We start from the raw sequence: 7,999 nt of genomic DNA, 5'->3' as shown, positions 1-7,999 counted from the left end.
TATATATATATATATATATATATCATAATACATAGTTAGACTCTAAGTTTCTTTGTCATCTTAGACTCAACATCAGTAGAGTAGACAGGGACACGTCCCTTAGCAACATAAAATAATATCTAAGTAATTACATCAACTTAAATAAGCATCTTGACATAGGCAACCCTTGAATAATAAGGGTCCCTTTAATTGAACATGGGAGATCTATTCAAGCTCTTCAGGTAGGAGACATCCTGTAGCCATCACCACCTATACTTTGTGTAAAAAGATGAAGAAGAATGGTATTAGTACAATAATGCACTAAGTATGATAACCATTCAAAGACATGCATTTAAAGAGGACAAATCATTTGAAATTATGCAACATGTCTTTTAAGTAAACTTCATGAACATAGCAACATGTAAGCTCAATATAGTTCACATACATCATATTGACATAGATACTAGTCATAATAGCACATAGAGCCATTTATCATACTTTAAGGCATATTCAATTCATATAGTACATTACCTCTCTTTTATTTTACTTCTTTCCTTAAGTAACCCTCTAGTGAACTTGTACAATGTATCACCATGAAGTCACCTTACAATAGACTTTCATAAAATGATTCATAACACAACCACATATATTCATAAGACTTAATCACCTCATAGACATAAACTTCACACAAGGACCATCATCTAAGACAACTCCTGAATAACACTAATGCAATGTGTAGGAAGAATCTCATAATACTACTTCCACCAAGTGTACCTAAGAAGCACTACACCATTTTAAGCCAACGCCCACCCAAATAAAGTGTAGCCTAAACTAGCAAAAACTGTCACCTTTGATAAAAGGGTACACTTTTGAACTTTAAGCAACACCATTTAGGGGGTGGCCTAAAGAAGCGTAACCTTTAAGATTAGACAACACTTTTTAAATGTCACTAGCTGTGGTTACACTTATCAAGCGTAGCAAAAGAGGTATAAGGGCACACTTTGTTTTGATGCATTAGGTACACCTATTTTTTTAATACTATACTTAAAAGTGTTGCCTTTGCAGTTTTATTGGTTACACTTCAAAAGGGTTGTCTTTTATATGTCATCTAAATAAACACTTGTAAAATGTAACTTTATACTTTTGAATTGCATATACTCAATATATAATCACACAACTACACATAAAAATGACCTAGAACACAAAATTAACTAATAGTTAAATCGAAGTTATACATTTCAAATAAACTTCGAGAAACATGTCTTGTATAATCAAAACTTATAGCTTAAAGATCTCTAATATCAATAAATCCAAAAAAAACAAATGCATTCAAACATACATGAAAATACAAAAACTCTTCATCATTCACTACAGTAGATCGAGTTTACTTTTGTACACATACAATTCAAATTCAATTATAGACATTTTCCTGTACATTCAAAATAAAAATTTATGTTGGTAAAATAAATCATGTCTATTTAATATGCTCAATTCACAGTATGTCAAACTAATCCATAAAAATAAAGTCACAACAGAGCAACCATAAACTGAAAATCTCCTTAGTACAAATCTAAAATTGAGTAACAACAGTAATGTTCTACAAAACTAACAAATCTAAAATTGATTCATAATAATAAAGTCACAGCAAAGCTCTCCAAAACATACAAAAGCGAAAAGTTTTAAAGCATGTTAAAGCAGAGAAACCTCCTTTCCAAAACTAACAAACCAACAAGATTTACCAGCAGTATCCTCCTTTTATAGAGGAGGAATCAGATTCTAATTAGTAAAATGTTCAAGCAGCTACGGATTAGGCAAAAAAGAATTTTTGAAAAATTACCTCAACAATTAGTGTACATGCAGAAAAATGTTTTCCAAACAATCAAATAAGCCAACTAGAAACAAAGAAGAACCAGAAAAAAAGGGATATGAGTGAGAAAATAAATCATATAAGTCTACCACAAATCCATCTTTCGAATGTTGTTCTTGTTAGCATAACTTGAGTTACAATAACGAGTAACAAACTACAAGAAAGTAAAAAAATAGTTATGTTTAAAGAACATGGAAGTGAGAAAAAAAGAGGTCAAGTATTCTTACCTGAATGGCTGAATCCATCCTGATGTATATAGCCCTCTAGATCTCATTGCATTAAACCTCTTTATGTGGAAGAACACATATGCGTGAGACTCGTATTCAGATGGGTGTTCTTAAAATATGTCAATGTCGTCTAGAAAATTTTGCGACCCATTGACTATTTTTACCGAGTACATGCTATGCTACCTGCAGAAATATAGGTGATTTGAACCATAGATACCGGGTCTGCTAAACTCGTAGCCAACATAATAGGTTTCTCTTTGTCTCGAGTTCCACAACAGTAATCTCAACCCGAGATTTGAACTTGCCGTTTTCTCTCTTTCGAGCAAATAGTTAATGCTTAATCAACTATGATAACAAAAATGCATGATACACCTAAGTTTACATTATAGTGATAGCTCGAATGAAACAACAAGTTTAGTGTCTAGATGACAATATCTCAACATTTATGAGGATATTACAGCACATACAATATTAGTTTCTTCATGCTGGCAATAGAAAGAGGATGATGTGTATCCAACAACGCAAGAAGTGAGTGCATATTTTAAAATCAGGGCAGTGAATAGAGATCCTCAATTGTAAGGACACAACACCCGGACAAGCGCCATCATGAATATAAAAATTGTTATGTACAAGATACATAATATACAATAATACAAATGTTTCTTGTATTAGACTTAATTTATCATAACAACAGATTTCAGAGGAGATTAAGAAAGTAAAGAGTTGAGCACCACAACCAAGTGTTGAAGCAAACAATGAATTGTGTTTCAGGAACCTAAAGACATCATCGTGTATGTACTTCCATCCTGTCTTCCCTTGATCGTTAAATGCTTCTTCATCATGTGCATACATTTTGGCATACATTGTCAATTGAAAGAGTTATTTCTCGAGACAATCAGATATAGTCAGAACTCTCTATAGCGGACACGTTTTCTTTGGAATGATGAATTATTATAAGATATGCAACAATATTTTGTTGTAGCAGCCAAAAAGTAGTATGACAAATATAGGAGTTATTTTTACTGTAGTTAGTTTTCTTTTTGAAAACGAAGGATAATCCACTTACTTGATAAAATCATTCTTAAGGACAGGCATAAGAATCGTGGCAAGGAAACCGGTTAAAAGGAGGACAGTGACACAAGAGTTTGATAGCTGAGAGTCAATGCATCTCCAAGATATGCGGTAGAGAAGTCTGCATGAACTTATCCATCGATTCTCACCTAGATCTTCCTTCTTTTCTTCTAATTTCACATGAACTGCATGTGAACACAAGTAACAAAAGATTTCAAGTGTTCCAACATACATCAATCAAAATTTGTAATATGAATTACGACTATAGTCTTACCTCATATGAGGATATATGATTTGAAATTTCTGAGTTCTTATAACATACATTAGAAGTAGTTCATACAAAATAAGAACGGAGTTCATAGTCATATATTTATTTAATAAGTTTCATATACATGGTTCGACAAAAGTTATTGAAAATTCAAGTTCTCCACATAAATACAATGAGAGAAAAGTTGTAGAATGAACCTATGCAGAATGGCAGATCATAATACTTTTTAGTTTGAACCAACTATGCCAATCATGAACACATCTGACTTACTTTGGACAAGTATGAGAAATTCAACAATGAAAAAAATCATTTTCAAAATGTTGGTAAAAGATAACAAAGCTGTAAAATTAGCAGATTTTCTTATTTTCAACTCAACATATGACCTTGAACCAGGAGCCTTCAAATTAGCATATGGGAAAATAATAAATTATAAAGCTGTAAAGATATGGTGTTCAGCAATATACGAAAGAAATAGTTAAGGATCTAGGGAAAACATTAATAGGAAAAAAAAGGGGTCAAAATGGCCTTAACATATCATAAATAGTTTAAAAGTACCTTCCTTCTATCTATTAGATCAAAACAGTCCTCAACACATCAATGTCCAAAACAAGAAATAGCTAATTCATACATATAAAAAAATTTGAACATCTAAATTTTATGGTTATTAACAATTAAATAAACCAAGCTGAAGGCGACCACAATAACTAGAAACTCAAGACGACTAAGAATGGGGTGCTAAACGGAACTCAAAAAGACTTAGAATTCTATCTTCACTTTCTGATGAGCCTATGATGCCAACATTAAATATATTGGATGTATGGTTTTATTACCTTTTTAAATATAACTCAAGAAGACTAAAAAGAGTAGGTTCTATCAGCTTTTAATTCTTTTCAACACTGTAAGTTTTTTATTGTCTTTGATGGTATATGAGCAGATTAGTAAGTTTTGACAGCGAATATATTCACTCTCTTGTTCTTTCTTTTCTTGCACATGTTCACATATTTGATGTACGATTTGACTAACAGTGAATAGCACAAACAATGCTCATATGAACTTGACCGATATGCAACTGTTGATTTTATAAAAAACTACAACGATATGAACTTAACTAGTATGATGTTTAACCTTTCTCGAGAATGAAGTCAATAAAAACTGAAGAACATCAGAAAATCAAGCTGCAACACGTAAACTAACATATCTGGATAATCACAACCAAGATGGAATTCACATGGATGAGAAAACAAATATTCAACAGCAATGTCTGTATGAAACTGATCATGAGTGTCTATTCAGGCAACTGAGGAGGAGGTTATTGTTCAGGCAACACATGGCTAGTGCATCCATTTTACAGTTGTTGACAGAAAAACAAAAATTAAGTGTGATATAACAATGGCAAATGGAAGTAATAACCTGTATAAGTGAAGGGACTTATAGGATGGTTTGATGAGGTTGATTGCTAACATAACTACCCCTTAGTGCATATGTGGAAACTTCAACTCTCCGTTATCATTTGAGGAGAGAAAATGAGGCCAACCAGTAAACAAAATTAAGAGTAGATATTTCCAACAAGTAATTGATACTCTAATCCTAACTAACACGTAAGCAACTGAAAGAGTATTTACTTTGACTAATAGGCATATATGGAACAAAATAGACAGAGCATTATGTAACAAGGAATGCATTTCATAATATGGTCACATTACAACTCAATTGGAGGAAAAACACTTCTCAGTTAACTCTCCGAAAAAATATGGAAATCACCAGAGCTACAACCTTGAGAAGAATGTCTTTCAGGTTCATTAACATTTTAACTAAGGATGAGAAATTCATGGATAGTGTAGATCATAGCTTGCAGCAACTAGTTTGGGGGACAAACACGTTTAGACTTTGGACTAGATTGAAATTATGCAAAGAATCACCAAAGCTACTACAACATTAAGGAGGTAGCTTGGACAACACAATTGCAGCAGCAAAGAAAAGGCTACATGAGATTTAAGCTCATCTTAATTATGCTTCAAACCAAGAATTTATGAAAGGGAGAGAATAGAACTAGTATAAATGAAAAAATGGATGAATATTCAGTTAGAAATTTGCGGGTGTCTGTCTTTGGTGGTACATATAATTAAGTTATACAAATATAAAGCATCAAGTTGCACTATCTTATTCGTAATTTAACATAGTAGAAATACAAACGAGTGTGACCGAAGAAATACATCAAGAACAATCCTCTCCCTCACACTATTACAAAAGGTTGAGAGTAGATAAATTTCAATAAATGTTGAAACTTGAAGAACTGTTTAAAGACTATCAACCACAGAGTCAATGAAGCTGGATGAGATGTCGAGGACAGTTCTGGCTTAAGCACAATTGACAAAGTGTTGAAGTGCTAAAAACAACATAGAACTTCTTTTAAGCAAAGAACTAATGTCGATAAATATATCTTTAGCAATTAAGGAAATTCAATGAACTAATTGAGATGAAGAAATTCTATTCCGAAGCAGTTCATGTTGTAAACAACTTTTTAAAGAAGTACGAACTCTGATCCAATTTGCCTCATTATGTTTCTACTATGCCACAATCCCAACCTAAAAATTGAAGTTCTACACGCATCAAGAACGAACCTTTATTCAAACATTTAAAATTTTCGTTGATACCCAATGACATAACCTTTAGTTAGAGAAAAATAGTGGTATAAAGACATTGAAAACATTACCTATAATGGGTCATTCATCTTAGGGCTATTGAACATCGGAAAGACAAATTTTCTTAGAAATTGATTAAACTTTTGATGATAATTCAAGAGTCAAATGTTGTGGTATCAGCAATAGCATTAACCCTACAACTGATCCAGAAATTGAATTAATCAAACGAAATCAGGACAGATTTATACAAATTATTGTTGAGTTGTTGGAAGTTAAGTTGCACTCGACTAAGATATTGACTATTAAATTTTCCACTTCACCAAAAAGTAGTTCTTTGTTATTTTTGCTGTCCTTTTCTACTTTACTGTTTGTTCTGTAATCTTTGAGTGTAGTGGGTTTAAGGGAAACTAACAAATATAAAAGAGAAAAATTGGGAAAAGAATTAACTGATGTGGCTAGATAAAAAACGAACTAGACTCCCACAAATCAACAAAAATCATCTATAGAACTCAAGAAATAATCCAAATTCCATAAATTAAGACTTTTAAGGATTAAACTTTTACTCTTCTTTTTCTTCGGTAATCTTTGAGTGCAATGGGTTTAAAGGAAACTAATAAATCTAAAAGAGAAAAATGGGGCAAAGAATTAACTGATGTGGGTAGTATAAACACAAGCTAGACTACAAAAAATCAATAAAAATATCATCTCAACAACAAAAGAATATCAAAAAAATAATCACAGATGCCATTAATTTGGAATTTTAAAGATTAAGTTTTTACCTGAGAAACTCCATTTCAACCAAATCCTTTCAATATGATGAAGCCTTAAGACACCATCGTCTGAAGTAATGAAATTTATTCGATCATGTTCACCAACAAGACTAGAATAGTGAAACGAAAAAAAATTAGATTTGGAGAAATTTTTTTCTTCAAGCTGACAAGAACAGCTAGACAACCGATTAATGATGAGCAACGTTCAGATTGTAGCAAAATCGCAGTTCGATTATAATGAAGGAAATTTTCAAACGATTCTTCACTTTTCTTTGTGAAAAATCTTTAGTTTATGTGTTGATGAAGAAATACCTTGTTAATTTGTGAGCCCTTTGAAAGTCTTAGATTTGGAGCAATGACCTAAAAGTTTTGGGGAAAATTTGATGATAGGAGAAAATTTTGTTCTTGAAGAAATTATAAATTTTAGTATGGAGAAAAATATAAAGTTGAAAGGTTTTATGTTTTATGACATTTTTTTTCTAAATAAAAATTTGTGTTGGACTTGAAAATTTCGGAGGAAATATTATGTTTCAGTGAAAACATTAAGGCTACACTTGTAATGTGTTGTTTTTACAATTATAAAACCAACATACTTTAAAAGTGTGGTCAAATATTTAAATTGTTGTTGCTAATTATATCATAATATAACAACACATATAAAGTGTAGCCTATTCTATTTAAGAGTACGTTTTACAAGTGTTGCCAATATTATCGTGCCCAAAAGTTAAAAACATTGGCTATGCTTTAAAAGCATACCCAAAAACATTTTCGACATCACTTTGCAAGCGTTGTACAGATTTAATGTGGTCATAGGCCTAAAATGGTGTTGTGAAGTCAACTTAGACTAGGCATCACATACTCAACAAGTGATAACACTTTCATTCACAACTAGACATAATGCCACATACTTCATAGCATCATATAAGGATTCATCATACTTCAAAACATCATAGGAATACTCATCATACTTCCTACACTTTAATCATACACTACTAACTTCACCCTCACAAATCCTCCAGAAGCTTACTTGTGCAACGTACACATGGTGTCCCATACGTCCACATATAATAAGTATACCCACTTAGAAGACCAAGGTGTAATTCACACACACAAATAATTCATGTCTTAATCATTGCCAAGTCACTTAACAATGCATTATACAATTTATACGTAAC

At 32.0% G+C, this 7,999-nt stretch overlaps 1 long non-coding RNA gene across 4 annotated transcripts; it reads right to left on the bottom strand.

Annotated features, from left to right (window-relative positions):
- Positions 1-35: 35 nt before the first annotated feature.
- Positions 36-7,283, bottom strand: LOC107024292. 4 transcript variants are annotated; one of them, XR_003579588.1, is made up of 4 exons: positions 7,137-7,283; positions 6,834-6,934; positions 1,936-3,329; positions 36-249 (listed from the first exon to the last, which is right to left on the bottom strand). It is a non-coding gene; the product is annotated as an uncharacterized LOC107024292 (long non-coding RNA). The 4 variants fall into 4 exon arrangements; XR_003579589.1 differs by having other exon boundaries at positions 36-254; positions 2,074-3,329; XR_001457332.2 differs by having other exon boundaries at positions 2,074-3,329.
- Between the last annotated feature and the right edge of the window lie 716 nt (positions 7,284-7,999).

This window comes from Solanum pennellii, chromosome 7 (assembly GCF_001406875.1).
Source record: "Solanum pennellii chromosome 7, SPENNV200".
Lineage (NCBI taxonomy): Eukaryota > Viridiplantae > Streptophyta > Magnoliopsida > Solanales > Solanaceae > Solanum > Solanum pennellii.
The sequence above is the reverse complement of the archived record's forward strand: the minus strand, read 5'-3'. Positions and strand labels throughout refer to the sequence as shown.